The sequence below is a fragment of the Rhagoletis pomonella genome, unplaced genomic scaffold, assembly GCF_013731165.1.
Source record: "Rhagoletis pomonella isolate Grant_MI unplaced genomic scaffold, Rhpom_1.0 Rhpom_scaffold_00003, whole genome shotgun sequence".
NCBI classification, from domain to species: Eukaryota; Metazoa; Arthropoda; class Insecta; order Diptera; family Tephritidae; genus Rhagoletis; species Rhagoletis pomonella.
In genome coordinates, this window is record NW_023458557.1 from 74,912,794 (window position 1) to 74,930,794 (window position 18,001).

Below are 18,001 nucleotides of genomic sequence, written 5' to 3' on the forward strand. Positions count from 1 at the left end.
CAAAGGTGGTTGGAAAGACCTCGTTGATAAGGACTCGCTTTTGCGATTTGGCGCCAATGCACTATGGTCTAAATTCCTATTTTTCTGGCCAAAAGGAATTTAAATGCAAATATTTATACAAAACTATTTTTTTTTTGCTTTTCAATAATTTTTTTTTTATGAAAAATTGAACATTTAAGCAATTTCTGCGCCTCGTAGACAATAATTTTTAATAACAACAAACGCAAATAATTTCATTTTATAGTTTAATGTTTTTTTAAATCTGTACCCAAACAAATTTTTTCATTCGGATAATTACTTCCAAAGAAAAATAAAAATTTCCAGAACACTGCAAAAATTTTCAATTGTTGATTAAGAAAAAACAATTTGGAATTTCGCAATAAAATTTACACAGTGTACTTTTCGACTACAAAACTCGGCGCTGCCTGAATATCATTGAAATATATTAAGCTTGGTAAATTCGGGGACTACTTGAGGTAGCCTTACCCAAATACAATCTTTCAGAAATACTGGGTTTCCTGAATTCCCCAGAAAAAAAAACTGAAAATGTTTTACAGTGTATTCATTTGAAAACATCTTTTTTCATACAAAAGACAACTGTAAAAATCTAGATAGACAACTTGTTTTAACATTTGCTCTTTCAACGCTTAAAAATTTTGGTATATATTATCAAAGTAAATAAATCGTTACTCACGAAAAAATCGGCTATACAAATAAACTCGCCCTAGTGTGTACCTTTTCGGAATATTCCTAGTTACCAAACAATTTATCTGTTAGTTAAGCTGCTGATGTTGACTTTTTTTTTATAAATTAGACTGCTGCCTGTCTGTCTATGTAATGTATAAAAACGAACAACCCAACAATCAACACCAGCTGTTTACGCGCCTTTAATATTTATTTTCTAATCAACTCAGCTGTTTATTTGTATTGGCCATATATTTACATAAATAGTTTATGACTGCTTGATCTATACATATCTATTTAGTACTATTTGAATGCATTGATAACTCATTCTCGTAGCAATTTTTGCACACAATGTGGATACATTTAGTGCAATGTTTGTTTTTTGTTTTTTGTGTTACAAAAATAAAACCTACAGCGTAGAACTTTGTGAGAAAATATAAATGAAAAGAAAAAAAGGAGCTTGTTGTGCTGCCACAGCGGAAATTGTTTATATAAAACATATGAAAACTAGTTAATATATATTTATACATACGTCTGTATGTGTGTAAACGGCTATTTATATTCGTATCTAAATAGATAGCGCATTTTTAATAAACACTCCATTTAGTAGATACGATATTTATTATTACATAGGTATGTAAATATGTAGCATGTATACTGATAAGCCAAATACATAGCGTGTGTTGCGGATATATATACATATGTAAATCCGTGCAAACACACAAAAATATGTATATGCATAGATAGATAAATAAGGAAATGCATCAGTAGCAAGTAAAATCACACATATTTTTAGTTAGTATTTCCAACTCAGGTAAAATTTTCAGGCTTACTAGCGAGCAATCACTCAAAGTAAATAATCAACTCATTTGATAATTTTTCGAATTGTTTGGGCGTAAAAGCGTGTTGAAAGCTAAATGCGTGTCAGAATGAGCTATTTTTAGTGGCTTTCAAATAACCACATAAATATAAAGCACGCATGTTCATCATACATACATACATATATAGATATCTTCGCACCCACGCTTGTGAATATGTTTCAATTTGTGAATGACAATTGTTGTCCATCGAATGCTTAGCAAACGTATATTTCTGATGCAATAAATCTATTTAATGAGTGGGTTAATTTTATTCCAATTGTAGCTAAAAATAGCAATGTAAATACATATGTAGGTACATATATAATTTTCTGCTCATGCCCATGATAAAAATATAGTAAGGTAGAACCGCTGAGAGTCACCTTTAAAATTCTTGACGTTTCCAAACAATTTAATTTTTAAATTTACTCACAAACTCACACACACATTTTCATTTTCAATCTCAAGCAACAACAATTTCGAACAATTTCATTTTTTATTTTCACTTTTATATGATTTTAAAATGTTGGCAAACTTCAGAAAAAAATCATGGCTATCTCAAGTGAAATACACGTGCTTGGTTTTGTTCTGTTTTTCTATAATTTGTTTGCTCAAAATTTACATGGCTCTTGCTAGTTTTTCCACAGGAAATACATAAATATTCTCCTTTTGCGGAAATGTGTTATAATTGATAAATCTTGTTGAACCCATAACAAAGTATGCGATCCGTAAATATGGCATATGCTCAGTCAATGGGGGCTGCCTCCCCTGTCGATAATTGTTTTAGGTATTATGGGTACGGTGACCATCCGTCCTGTATTATACGGAACAGTCCTCTTTTTTTGGACCCATTGGCCTGGTAATTTATTAATTTTTTTACGGGACGCCAAATGTTCTGTATTTCTTTTAATGTCGTGTATTTGAAACCATATAATTTTCCACTTTGTGCAAAAGACTATAAAAATTAGTTCTACAAATTAATTCACCAAAATTTCAAACCATTTAATTGGAATCTTTGGAAAAAAATTTGGTTTGCAGTTTTGTAACGCATTAAAATTGAGTAACGAGGTGGAAAGTGCTACTCATTTTCTACTATTTCAAAAAAAAATTGTCGAACATATTTACTTTGTATGAAACAAAAAAAAAACAAGATGCCAAAAATTAATGGTAAGCCTAAGCAACTTAAAATTGCACTTTATTATACTAAAATTTAACGAATTTTTCAAATGGATTTGACAGGGTAAAAGGATACTGGTGCAGGGCTAATATATCTAGGATTATTGAAGAGGCTTTAAGATCTGTAAGCTGTTGTCCAAAAAATTTGCAAAATAATTTTTTGTCCCATATTCAGCTCTCATAAATATGGTCACCATACTTATCCACTTACTTCCCTGCAAACATTTGGAGTCTTTCAGTTTGCAGCTCTCAAGCAAAAGGGCAGCGGCAAAATACTTTTCCAAACGACAGAAAGAATGGAAATAAGTGCTCGACACTAAGCTTAAGGAATCTATGAGATTTTTTGCAAACAAATGCGCCACAGTGATAAAAAATTAATTTCAAAACTTTCAAAATGGTTTAAAATATATTTTTGAATAAATTTTTAAGAAAGATAGAGATACCAAAGGTGCCAAAAATTGTTCTTTGTTTAATTGCTTAATTTTTTTAACAACCCAACTCTTAAATTTTTTGCATTACTTTTAGTCGCATAATAAGCATGCTGTTGGTAAAATTGGTTTGCTACTTTGTCTGCCAGTATTTTTGAAAGATTGATTTAGCAAGTCTAAAAGTAAAAAAAAATATGTTAATTCGCCAACACGCTTTTAACACTTAAAAAAACTACGATTTCCATACATATGTACATATGTATCAGCTCTATAAAGCGTTAACATATTTGTAGCTGACTGTTGTTAATTGATAACAAACAAAAATTAGGTTTCTCTTGAGAATCCGTCAAATATTAACCAAATATGAACCAAATATTTAATACGCCAAATTGCGAGGCAGACTTACTTTATTGTGCCCAAATTAGCAGTAAATATGCTAAAAATAGTATGAATATATCACAGCGATGCTTAATACAGATTCTTTGTATGAACAATGCCTTTAAAAATATGGAAATTTGGCAGTTGAATATCTTCAAAAGGACAACACTCATACGCCCTGTAGGCCAGAGTGCCTTAAAGAAATTTTGCTTCAATTGTAGTGTTTGTTTGATAAACTAAAATTTTAAAATAAGTATCAAAAAAAAAAAAAAAAAAAAAACACAGCAAAGTACTCACGCAAGTATTCCATGGTGTCGATTAATCATAATGCCCACCGTGACACACACAGATTCATATCAATTTATGTGCTTCACTTAAGTACAAGTGCTTAAGGTGATCATTTATAAAGCAATTAGAGGCCACTGTGAGCCACTGAGTGCAAAAAGCTACTTAAGAAAAGTAAATTAATGCAAGTAGATGGTTATTTTCGTTATGTACACATAATTATATACAACACTCAGCGCCAGTTGAAAGTAAAAAGTATTAAAAATGATTACAAATAAAGCCAGAAAAAAAAGAAAAATTAAAAGCAAGATAAAAAAGTAGCAAAAATTACACACATACATACCTGAACTCAGCGCCCTCTGCGCAGGTGTGTGTGTGTGTATGTGTCTGAGTAAATAATTAAAAACGCAAACAAACTTATCGAATCGGTTGGCACAATTAATGAAAAATTCATTGGCGTTGACTGCAGTGTAGCTGCTGTTTTAGTACGCCAGCAGGTAAATAAACATACATACATATGTACATATATGAGCCGTTCAGTGGCACACACATCGATTAACTCCACTTTTTGAAGAATCATGCAAGGCTCATATATGTCCATATACATGTATGTATGTACATATAGACAAGCATACATACTATTTCTAATGTCAACAACGTCTTCTTTTTTTTCTTTTGATAATAAGAAGAAAGGCACATTTTCTTGAATCCACATAATTTTATATTTATCTAGGCATACACGACCACATACATATATATGCACGTACAATATATGAAACTATGTTTACTTATAGCGGTGTGCAAATTTTTTATACTTCCGTTGCTCGTGAACTTTGCAATGAAAGAAACATATTTATTCATGAATAAGTTAGTAAATATAAAAGTTACATATTTAGAAGCTCGTGTTGAGGTCTTTTTTACGATGCACTTGTGCAATGAAACTATTTACTTAGTTTATTGAATAAGCAATTTATTACGTATTTAATATTCGAAGTTACATTTTTATGAAATAGAAAAAAATTATATTTATTGCTAAATAACAAAATGACAGTACCGGTCACATCACTAGCACTCCAATTTCAAACATGACATTGTTTGGTACTTATTTTTATTAATTTATCTTTAAGAAATTTTCAAGCACAGTTTGTTCTCAAACAAAACCAATTTAAACTCAAGTTTAAGCTTTCTACAAAACTAATGGTGATTTCGTTTATTCCAAAAAATTTGACCCTTTTACGGTGCAAAATGTGTTTGACATTACACTCGGCCCTGGTAAAGCACATGGTTTTGCCGTCTAGTCTTTGTTTACCTCAAACATTTCATAATATTGTTGCTTTAAGTAACTAGGATGGTTCCGTGCGCAGAAGTCCACGTAAGTGAGAAAAGCTCTTGACTGCCATTCACCTGGGAGTGGCCACAAGCGATTCTTGTGCGGATATTTATATCGACGTATCCTCTGGGTAGCACCCGTTTGGCAGTGAGCTAAAGTGAAAAGGCGTAAAACTTCGCATACGCTGGGTTTGCGCCCCGCCACGTTAAAACCCCGCAAAATTCAAAATAAAAAAGTATCTCGCATGAGATCCCCTTTTCTCTTGAAATTTTCATCCAAATTTCAAAATTTTTTCTCAAAAATGTTAGATTTTTTTGCTAGTTTCAAGTGGCTAAAAATTACCGTTCGTGTTATAAATATTTTTTGCTAAAGGTGTTGCGGGTTCCTTCCATATAAAAGTAAACTGTGTTTATTCTTTATGTGGAAGCAAATTTGACAAAAAAAATTTCTAAAAAACCTACGAGCGGCAAGATTATTTGAAAATTTAGAATATTTCCGAGGTATTTGAAGAGGGTTGGCGCCGGTTGAAAAAGTTAAATTAAAATTATTTGGGTTTTAATCGAAAAATGTAGGTTTGGAAATGCTTTATTTCAAAATGACAACGTGGTAAGTGCCACGTATTTGAAAAGTCAAATTCATTTTATTTAAAATAAGAGAGAAGCCGAACCACGCGAGAACCACAGACTGGAATATGTTTTAGGTTTTTGAAGAGGGTTGTCAATGGTTTGAAATTTTAAATTCACTTCTGGCCTTTTAACGCCATGTGGGTTCATTAGTAATACAGTAATGCCGGCAATAGCGAAAGAAGAAATTTCACTAATTTTCCCAAACTATGGGATTTGCAGTACTTCTTAAGTACATAGCTTAAATGAGCTAAAAACCGGTATCTTGTTTCTACTATTTTGTACAGTACTGTACTAATGTTTCCCTTTGAAGTAAGTACGATAATTGCACGTACATAAGCTCATGCGTTATTTTAGCATTTAGAGAGCATTCTATTTATTCAATAGTAATGCGGAAAGCGTTCGAATAGTTAGCACAAATTTCTTTGCTTGCAAATAAAAGATTTACCGTTGACTTTGATTTATTGCAAACATTTTTCAAAAATTTTAGCTAGTGTGAGAGACAGCGATGACACATACACATATTGTACATATGTATATGCACTACATAAGCATTGGCGTGATATCCACTTGAGATTTATTTTGCTAAAAATAAACGAAAAACAATTAACTTTTTGTTACATACAATATTTGTTTTTTGTTGTAAGTTCACTTCTAAAATAAAAAAAAAACTAGAAATATAGAAATTACTACAAATTACACAGGGTTGCAAAAAAAAAGTGTATGCATATAAAACCAGACCTATATCTATATCCTTATGTTTTCAGGTTTATACATTGAAATTTTCCCTAATTGACCTTTAACTGCCCAAGAACCTGATGTGATGAAGACTAACTGGCCTCGGATTCGCTACCAGGTTTGGTGTAATATGCATAAACTTTTTTTTTTTTGTATAGCTCTGTTATTTTCGAACAAAACTGAACCCATTTTTTTCTTTGAAGGCTAGCCTCAGTACAAGAAAACGGCTATTTGTTATGAGCAGACATAAGAAAAGTGTTCAAACATACTTTTTATACAGCGAGAAAAATATTTTCACAGAAATCAACTATGTAAATACGATTTCCATTTACTCACTGACTAGCTGCTGCTGATTCGCAAATTATCTAAATTAAGCTGATTGCTAAGTTTTGTCTCCTCCAATTCTGCTCGCTTCAATCCAAATCGATCACCAACTTGTAGCCCTTCTTCGCCTGCCCCGCCTTCTTGGGTTTCTCACAATCCGTGTATCAAATGCTGCGTTGCGCTGGCAGATCACGCCTATCGCCACGTTGCGTTTTGATGTGCAAACACAAATTTTCGTCTTTATCCTCCTCGGCCCACACTTTGATGTTGAATTTGGCGGGCACTGCTACCGTCAATGAAGTTGTGCTATCTGCAGCCGAAGAGCTACTAGGTAGCAAATATTCGCGTGTGATGCGGGTGTTGGTGGTGGTGGTAGTGGTTGGCACACCTCTTGTTGTTGTGGTGGTGGTCGTCGTCCTTGTGGTGTGCGGACTCACACGTATGATTGGTGGTGGTAAGCACTTTGGTGGCTTCTGTTGTTGACGGTTGTTGGCTGGCGGCTCCTCTTCAATGGTGATGGTGCGCCGACGCGTATGCGTCAAAGCGAAATTTCTACAAACTCTTTTCGTATTCTCCTCCACAATGGTAATACATAAATCATGCATGACCGACCGTCTTGAAGCGATGTTGAAGGGAAGGTGTGTTTAATGTTGTTTGAGGTAATTTTTTCTTAAAACTCAAATATTTTTGGCTATTCGTGGCGATTATTTATTAGATATGCCTCATTGTTCGTAAGTTGTTCGAAGTCACTTGGCATTCATTCGTTGTTTTTTTGGTGTAATAATTTTATGTTTCTTGCGAATTTCTAATGAATTGCAAATTGAATTTGTATTTGTCTCTTGTTTTTATTGTTGGGTGTACTTTTTATTGAGCTGTTTGCATGGTTGTCACGTTTCACTCAGTTTCGTTTATTTATTAATGTGATTTTTTTTCTGTAATTGTTTTATCGTTTATTAAGCTGTCTCTGAATTTTTTGTGTTTCTTGGAATGGCTGCTGTATTAGTAAATTAAATTTGCACCGTTGAATTAAAAAGCATTCAAATAAATGTAAAGAGTAATGTTCAACATTTGACACAAATGCATTTTTTGCAGAAGATTAGTTATGTATTCGCGTAATTTTTGATTTTTTAGCGGTGAAAATGCCAATTGTAAGTAATTTAAAATCGGCTGCGAGCCATTGACCGTTCTTTTTTTTTTTGTTATTTTGAGGTTATAATTTTTTGGACTGAAGTAGTTATTTTCTACTTTTTTTATAATTTTTATATACAATGCATAGCAATGATCAAAGGCATCAAATTAAAAAAAAATAAAAAAATAAAATAAAAAAATTGGTGATTGCATGCCTTACTTCCCACACAGCTTAAAAATGTAAACTTGACATATGTGACCTGGTCTACGAAAAGGGAGCTTACGTGCGAAAACTAGTTTTCTGTGAAAAAGATGTTAAAAGTAAGCAACTCGTTTCGTCAGTTTCTCATTATCTCGTTAATTGTTCTCCGCGCCGGACGTCCAGTAAGTGTTGTTGTTGGTCCAGTAAGTGTTGTTGTCGGTCCAGTAAGTGTTGTTGTTGGTCGGAATATTATTATAGTTTTATTATTATTATTATTAATATTATTATTATTATTATTATTAATATTATTATTATTTTTAGTACACTTCTAAGCAAGTTAGGATTTTCTGCTTTTCACCACTTGAAAGAGCATCTCATCTTCCATCCGAATCAGCCAAAAAGTGATAATTGATTTTTTGACACCTAAGCCCCCTTTCCGTAGACCAGGTCACATATATTTTTGCATCTGAATATAAAAACTGAACATAATTTTCGGGTTATTTGAAAATTTAACATCACTTTGGACTTCAAACAATGGACATCCCTTTATGGTGGTGTAAAAATTGAATATACATTTAGGGTTATTTGAAACCTGGACAGACATATGTGTTTATTTGGATGTTAGACTTAACTTTGACAGTTAAACAGGAGACAGATGTTTTTTGTAATTAAAAACCTGAAATAAAATTTGGACATTAACCTCGACATAAATTTTGAACATACATTTTTTTTTATTTCGACATTTTTGGTCATTTTTAGCCATAAATGTTAAGTTTTTTGAAAATTGGACATACAAACTGGACATGAGTTTTTGGTGCAAAATTTTTTGTAACTTGAAAAATAGACATATATTTAATTTTGGTCACTTAAACAGGGAAAATAATTTTGCGACATTTTGACATACATATAATTCTGATAATTTTAAATTTGAACACAGAAGTTACTTTATTTAGGAACTGGACATAAGTTTTTGCTAATTTAAAAATTGGTCATATATTTTTGGTTACTCCAAAAATTGACATAAACTTTTTGGCATTCAAAAATGCACATATATTATTGGCAACTCGTCATTTTAATTAAAAAGTGGAATTTTTGAATACCATAAAAAAGTGGACATAAATTTATGGTCGCATATATCTTTTGTCATTTAAAAATTGGCATCATTTGCAATTGAAAAACCGGACATGAAATTTGGTGCTACTTTGAGCACGGTTGGCAATTAAATTTATATGAGCTAAAAAAAACGAAAAATACCGGACAAATGTGAAAAGGTTTTGTGAGCCTTCGAGAGGTCTATTCAACGTGAGATGTATAGCCCTGATCGGGTGGGCGACTAGTACCGAAGAGGATGTAGTTACGAACTATATGAACGCAGCAGGATCTGTTTACGGTTTGGATATACAATTGGCATATCTTAAAAAAAGGAGGAGCAGAAGAAAAACTTTGGTACCAAACAGAAGTGGGAAACTGTAGTAGCAACCAATGAGAAGATTAAGTTTAGAAAATTAAGAAAAAGGGAGAAGGAAATTGTAGACGCGTATTGGTATTTGTAGACGCGTATTGGTATTTGTAATGGGTGTTTTTTTCAAATGTAGGGTTAGGGTTAGGTTAGGTGCAACTGCGACAAGCGGGCTCCGGTTGTATACTCAGCCTTACTGTGTGAATATCGATTGGACAGTGATCCGTTAGAACCCCCAACAAAAGTGTGAGCTGCAGCTTTGTGAGTGTGAGGCCAGAAGGACCTTGCAATCGCGCATGTCCTGGTGTTTGCCCAGCGCTCGCTCAGCTGACATGAGGCCCATCTATCCAACAGCGTACCACAGGTCATCAATGGCATACCCAACCGCTCTTTATCCGGCGATAATATTTCGCGAGTGCTATTCCTGGCCAATTTGTCAGCCCCTCAGTTCCCCGCAATGTCGCTGTGACACGGGACCGAAATAAGCCTAATACACAGAAGTATCGCGACACGACGCGTAGAGCGTACCTCCAACGCACTCAAGGCGCTATCAGAATAAATTCTCACCACCCGAATTGTCATAGCACTCTGGAGCAGTGAATCCACCGCATCCTGGAAAGCAGTTACTTCGGCCTGGAATAAGCTGCAGAGATCTGCGAGCCCGAACTTAGTGCTGATGGAGAGGTCTCGACAGAAGACCCTACCACCAATGGGTTAGTAGCAACCCAGCCGTCCAGTTTAGATACATCCGAGAAGAAGTTCACCGCTTCCTCTCTCCAGAAGTTCCGCCCGGCCCAGTCCTCCTTTAAGGGAAGGTGGGCAGAAAAGAAGCTCCTAGGAGCCATTTCGGTGGCGCAGTAATCTGTACGGTCGACCAATCGGTTTCCCTGAGCATCTGTTTTACTTGGTATGACATGCTGAAATACAAGGTAGCCCTAAACATACATTGTAAAAAAATCGGATTTTTTGGGATTTGGCAATAGCATCCCTCTAATGCTGGTAGTACAACAAAAAAATCCAACCATCATTTAAATGAGAAAAAGCTGTCAGACAAATGCCAAGTTTTCAAATATTTTTGACGTAAGCACGCCTTTTTTAAATTAACTTTTCTCTGCTTGCCAAGCGAATGTCTCAATTATTCAACGCTAACGCGAAATATTGGATTTTCTACGCATGCTTGTCTCTAAAATTAGCACTTTTGGTATTTTTTTACAAAGTAGTCAAAATTTACTTATTTACATATCGATGGTCTTATGCAATAACGGTACAACTCAAATGCCATGTTTTTGAGTTATATACCGGATTAGGTTTATAAAGAACTATATTTTTCTGTGGCAAATCGGCATATGCTTATTTGTTACCAATCCGACAGGGGCGCAGTGGTGCCATTTGTCACAAAACCGAAGTAGGTAACCCTTACTATTGTACATTGGCATGTGTCCCACATTTATCGTGAAAATTGGCATAAGTCAAAAACTGTCGATATTTTTTGTATTGTGCCGTTATTCAATAATATCAGCGGAGTTATTTTCGTTTAACTAATTAGGATTTGTTACTTATTTCGTATTTTTTCAGTCCACCCCTATTAAAAACTTTAGAAAAAAGACATTATCTGAAAGCTAATAAATTTTCCCTACAGAATTACTGCAAATAAACCGACATAATTACTTTCTAAGACATCATATTGCTAAAAAATAAACACAAAATCTTGAATTGGTTCTACTGAAAAATACGAATTTGAGTTGTGTCGTTATTGCAGATACCATCAATATATACTCGTATATGTATAGACATACAAACTCATGTTTTCATGCACGCAAACAGTAAAAAATCAATAAATACCCATGTTCTAATAAACTTGCTAGACACTATTGTTATCTTTTTTTATTCATATGTAATTTGTGTGTTGAAGTAAAAAAAAAAAATTAGTTCCTCATAGTTTGAAGCTTGTTTCGCGATGGCTGTAGAGTTAAATAATCCATATGCACAAATCTTTGAGAAATTCTTGATTCTCAAGTAGATATACAACATTTGTCTTCAATATTTTTCGCCAAGGTTTAACTTAAAGTTGAATAAAGTTTGAATTTAGATTGTTCTGTAAGCTTTTCTTAAGTGGAGAAGTCAGAATATTTTGCAAAAAAAAAAATAAAAATTTGACCTTTTTTTAGAGATTGGGTTGGTTCTCCACTTGCAAATCAAAATTAGAACTTAGAATTTGCGTTGGATCTCCAGTAAATGTTTACTGCAAGGACCGTTACAGTTACAACTTTTATTAAAAAAATCGCTCTTTACCAGTTATTTCTTAATGTTTATTTAATTAGTCCTCAAATAACAGTTATTTCTGATTTTTATCTTATAAATCAAAAATAACAATTACTTTTATTTTTATCTAAATAACAGTTATTTTAGATTTTTAAATCATATGTGTGAGATGACAGTTATCGAAGACTTTTATTTGTAAAAGTCATAAGAAAAAAATCAGTCAGTGATTGCTTTTAAAGGTCGTCAATATAAAACAGTTATGACTTTTATTTTTTAAATCATACTTCTAAAAGTCGTTTGTATAAGCCGTAGTAAACTTTTGTTCTCTAACACCTTCTTAACTGCGAAAAATGATACATGACTTTTATACGTATGACTTAAAAAATAAAAGTCGATGATTGATTTATATACGATGACTTTTAAAAGTAAATATCAGTGATTGACTTTTATTGATGAGTAAAAGTCTTCGATAACTGTTGTCTAAGAAACATAATATAAAAATCAAAAATAACTGTTATTTGTAGATTATTTAAATAAAAATCAAAAATAATTGTTATTTTTGGGTTATAAAATAAAAATCAAAAATAATTGTTATTTTGGATTTATAAAATAAAAATGAAAAATAATTGTTATTTTTTTAATTTTGTATAAAAATTGCTAATAAAAATTTATTTTCAAATTTGATTCTCGGTGAAAAAATAGATCGATTGGTATGTATCACTTAGTTGTAGAACATTTCCTTCATAGTGAATTTTTCAATGGCAGTTTTCCTCAATAAGTGTTATATTCGGTACCAGGTTTACTGGAAAGATTTAGTTTTGTTGGAAATATTTTATTAGCTTTTGTTAATATAGGACTACTTCACCCGAGCTTCACGAGCTGGTGGGAACGGGTAGGCGTGAAATGATATCACCCAACAGAGGGTGGATGGAAGCGTTGCCTATGGTTCACTCAACAGACACCTGAGACACCGGACAGCTGAGAGAATCCTGACTGAAAACTAGAACTTGCGGAATTGCTAAAGCTATTTGGGCCAGGTTGGTCGCAGGCGGTCAAAGGAGATCCTTATGTTTGCAAAGCCACAGCTTTCGCTTTCGGAGGCTTTTTTCCCCTGATTCACTAAGCCCCTTAAGCATATCCGGTTTCCATCAACCTAACTCTTTGACTTTCATTGCAGAATTAACTACGATTTCGTGAATGTACTATAGGGTTCTACTGACTGAAAAACTGGCCCAAAATGTTTGCTGGGAAAATTTAAAATGTATTTGACTTCGAAAATGTTTTTCAATATATACGTACATACATACATAGTTGCAGCCGGTGAAGCCGTGGGTTCGATTTACTAATATAAATAAAAATAAATTGCTAATAAAAATAGATTTAAAAATTTTGTTCGGAAAGACAAAATTCGAATGCTAAATTTTTTATTAGATTATAAACGTACATAAATATGTATGTACGAGTATTCAAAAATAAACAATTGTATATTGCATATATGCAAGTATTTATGCACATATCTACATATGCACATACGTACATATGTTAAATTGTATGCCCTGAAATAAATCCATCGCCGGAAATGTACAGATGGCTATCGATATTAAACAATATTTATATGCATGTTTGTGTGTACACTCATTCCCTCTTTTGCTGATTGAAACAAAAAAAAAAAAATTACGAGACACAGTGGTCACGTAATTTTTGGAGATTATTTAAAATAGCACAATTAAATAGGTTGTCCATAAATACATAATTTTGCCTGTTATTCTTGGCACAAAAAAGCACAAATATCTATACAGAGTGTAATACATTTTTAGGGCATATCTACACAAACTTCGGGGTGAGTTCTACGTAGCACTTGTGTTTATGAAACTCGCTTAGGATTTATGAATGAATAGTTTAACATACAGCTGCTTTGACACTTCACATTCATTTGCGACAAAAATTCAATTACAAATACTCGTGAGATTTAGCAAAGCAAAAAAAGTTCGAATACACCCTCACCAAGGTAGGGGTAAACATAAACAACACGCTGCGTGAAGCTGTCAAATACTTGCACGCGCAACCATTATCGGTTACTTATAGCATTGAGACAGACGGCAACGTTAATCCGCATTAAGGGAACAGTTAATTTAAAGTAAATTTTACTTTGCACGGAGAAAAGCTTTTTGTTTTTTTTAATTGGATACATGTATTCTTGATCGCAAAATAGTAAATAATGCATCAAATATTGAAATGTGGCTTAGTTTTCCTTGGATTTAAGAAAAAACACTACTGAAAATAAGGAAGAGAAGAAACCATTTTCTGAAACTTACTAAATTCACATTAAGAAAACAATTTGCTAATTTACTTAAACTTTGAAAACAACAACAAAACAATAGCAGAAACAATATGTGGCTGGTTAAATAAAAGTAAGTCAGTTATTTTAATTCAAATACAAATAAAACATTGCAAAATTTATTTTATACGGAAAAAACGTAAATACTTAAATGCCATAAGAATTAAATTTAATAATATTTTTTAGCAACACAATTTAAAAATTATATAATAAAAGCATTAAAAACAAATAAAAAATAAAAAAAAAATAAATTTCCTGCTCGAGCATTGCTCTGTCGGCCATTGCAACTATTGGAGCGTCCTCTTTCACGGGGTATGAAGCAAAATATACAAATTTTTTTGATAATTTTCAAAGAAAAAAAATTCTCGATTAAAACAAATCTTTTCTTATTTATTTTAGTGGCCTTTATTTCTCAAAATCAATTAAATAGTTTAGATATAAAATTGTACATTTGTTTTGTTTAAGAAAAAAATGTCTGCTTTTAAAAGAGGTTAGGTATAGTACCAAACACATACAGATTACATGAAGGTACCCGAATATTTGGCTCTCGTAGGTAGTAAATTTGAGGCCATTTTAGGCATTAAAAAAGGTTAACGATATTATCATTTTTTTTTTGTATACATCCATTAACACTTCAATCACGACGATCCGGAGTTCCATGGCTACATCTCAACTATTGAAGAAATGCGTTCAATGTAAAATCAAAAAAAGGTTCCCCTAGGTCTAAGCGAGCTGCGAGGTCGTGGGCTCGGATCACACGACCAATACTTTTCTTTTTTTTGTTCCTTTCGATGTTTTTTTTATTTTTTTGTGTGGATTTTCTAATAAAATTTAAACACAATGAAAAAACTTTACTTGAAATAATAATATGAAATTAAATAATACAAAGTAAAATAAAATATGTATATGTATTAATCAAATAAAGGTTAAAAACTTAATTTTGGTAATTTGTGAACATTCGGCTTGCTTTGTTTGCTTGGTTTATTCTTCATTCACAATAGCCAACAACTTGCCGTTTAGAGCAATGTTGTCATCGAAAATACCCCAGATCGGCATTAATTTTAGCTAATTCCGTATTAATGAGTTTTTCCGCATCAACGTTGCTCTCTGTCTATGCTTTTAGTATTGGTGAGCACTCAACGAGTTCTGAATTTAAATAAAATGTTAAACACTATACTTGCTAAATAAATATTATAGTGTAAAGACATTTACATATACTATGTATGTATGTATGTAGGCGGACTCTTAGAATTTTAATTTCAAAACTAATAACTCAATTAGTTTGACGCGTCGTCTGATTATTTGTCGACATCAAAACACTCCTCTTTCGTACGCTTATCAAACAAGATGCATCACAGCAAGGACAAGTGAGCTGCTGTGATTGATCTCTGACTGGGTCTCAACCTTTTACTCTTGTCTCGATGCTAATCAAAAAATCTTTTTATATGTATGTCATTTCATATTTCTGTGGGCGATTTTTATATATTTTGTATGTATCTACTCTCATTCATTATCTCTGTTATCACCAACTATGTGAAGGCGTGTGTCACTAATGTTTATTACTGTCAGCTGCTGTTTTGTGTGGCGTTGATAAGGTAAACAATGGCAAATCTTGTACACTTGCTACAGCTGAGTAGCTATGTAGTGACAGAGAATGTATATGAAGTACATATTTAGGCTATGTATATGCAGATATGTATGTATATATATGCAAGCTTATGAAAAGTTGAATTTTTTCGATAACTTTTGATGGTTGATCAAAGTAAACTTAAATGAAGCTGGACCTGTATAAACACCGTTCCAATGGATATTTTTTTTACATTTCGAGGCAATATGTTGAACAGACGGGGGTAGTAATATTCAACATCGCGAATCAGGCAAGCAGAGTTGTTAATTTTTGAAGACTAAACCTACATTTTTATCGCTTAAATAATTTGGAATAGGTAGTAAACTTAGGCACGATTCCTCAGTAATCCCCAAAGTATTAGACGGCATCTGTAACTCCATCGTAGGGGAGGTCCAAGATGAGCGATTTGGAAAAAAAGTGTTGAATTTATCGCTACTTAGTGAAAATAAATCCGGTTCATAGACTTAAGACCATATAATCCAATTTTAAAACAAATACTTTCCTGAAAAATAATATGATTTCATAATCTTTCAAATAAAGTTGCCACTTATGCATATTCCTCTCAAGCGCATGAATTTGTTTTTGAAGTAGAAAACACTTTTTTTTTTTAATCTAGAAGTCAGCCGGTACAATCCCAAGGCCAAGTTTTATGCCAACCAATGTAATAAAGGCACTCTTCAATGTGATCTTCATTTTTGATAGATTTTAAATTATTAAATTTAAATTTTGAGGTAGACGAACTCGAATGAAGCCATTTCTATCTGTATACAGCTATACCGAGCACCAGATTATGGCTTTTTTATTAGAAAATTGCGACAAAAAGTTATTAGCGGGTTACTTGGTATTTTTAATATTTTTCGCCTCACTTTATTTTGTTAAATTAATGCACATATGCTTGTATATGTATGCATTTATATTTAAGTGTGTTTTGTCTGGTGCAGTGAATCTTTCCTTTGCTATAAGATTACTCGAACAAATTGCAAGTAAAAAATGAAATAAAATTTAATCAAATGAAGCATTATCTTTTATAAATTAATTAATTAAAATAAGGTAAGCAAAAAACAAAATAGACCGTTTGCATGTTGAAAACTTTGTTACTGAGAGGAACAAGCTGGAGAGCAGCTCTAGAGAAGTCCAATATAATATCTACATATTTATGTATGTGCATATGAAGTCTTTACCTTAAGATGAGTTAGGTTGGAATGATTGGAGAGCCCAAATATGTACCTTTGTACCTTTCCCTAACCATTTGCTTTGCTTTGTAATTTATAGCCTTATTTATAAAAGAATAAAGTAGCTTTAAAAAGGGTTTATAAATTGAAAAACTTATGAAACATTTCAAACCTACATACTTTACTTTTTATGAATAAGACCATTAGTATTTATTTTTTAGATTTTCAGTTTTGAAATTGGTTGAAAAGTGTATTTTTCAAAAATGTATTTTTCAGTGTATGTTTTTCTTATAATGTGCTCATATATCCATTGTATATTTTATATTTTAGAGCATTTTTATTTAGTTGTTCCACTGTTTGCAATTATGTATAATATAAAATATATATTAAATTTGTATTGCTTTTGTGTTACTAATTCCCACTTTCACGAAAGCAATTTAAATGAAAAATTATTTTAGTTGTTTGTATTTTATATGGAAATTGACATGAAATAAAAAATCATTTTCCATATCAATTGCTGGTGAAAGCGGCTATAAGTAAAATATTTTCTTTTGCTTATTTTCCCGTTTATTGGCGTCTTCACAGTTTTTTTTAGTTTTTTTCTTAGTTTTGAGATTCTGGTTGAATAAAATCTTATGGCCCAAAGTCATTTTTCCTGTCGTAGAAAATCAGTCGTCCTTTAATTGGTTCAAAGTTTGATAGTTTTTTGTTAGTTTTATAAGTTCTTATTTGTTTATAATATTTTATTTATTAAATTTTATTTCTGTGTGCTTCGCCTATTAAAATATTAATTTTAATTTATCTGGTTCTTTTTATTTTATTTTTATTTTTTTCGTATTTAATGTTTATCTATTTTACTTTTTAATTTAATTTTATGTGACACAAACTTTACTTAATTTAATTTTACTGTTTTATTTAGTTTAATTGATATTAATTTAATTATTTTATTTTATTTTATTTTATTTTATTTTATTTTATTTTATTTTATTT

At 32.1% G+C, this 18,001-nt stretch overlaps 1 protein-coding gene across 2 annotated transcripts in view; it reads right to left on the bottom strand.

Annotated features, from left to right (window-relative positions):
* The window catches only part of LOC118735526 (cGMP-dependent protein kinase, isozyme 1-like), a 150,744-nt gene that overhangs the window by 131,314 nt on the left and 1,429 nt on the right, over nt 1-18,001 (bottom strand). Inside the window, exon 1 of one of the 2 annotated variants that reach the window (XM_036465327.1) lies at nt 6,836-6,967. The exons of the other annotated variant lie outside the window; for it this stretch is intronic. The gene's annotated coding sequence lies outside the window, so the exon portion shown is untranslated. Of the gene's footprint in view, nt 1-6,835; nt 6,968-18,001 lie in introns of those variants that run through there. 2 annotated transcript variants of the gene reach the window in all.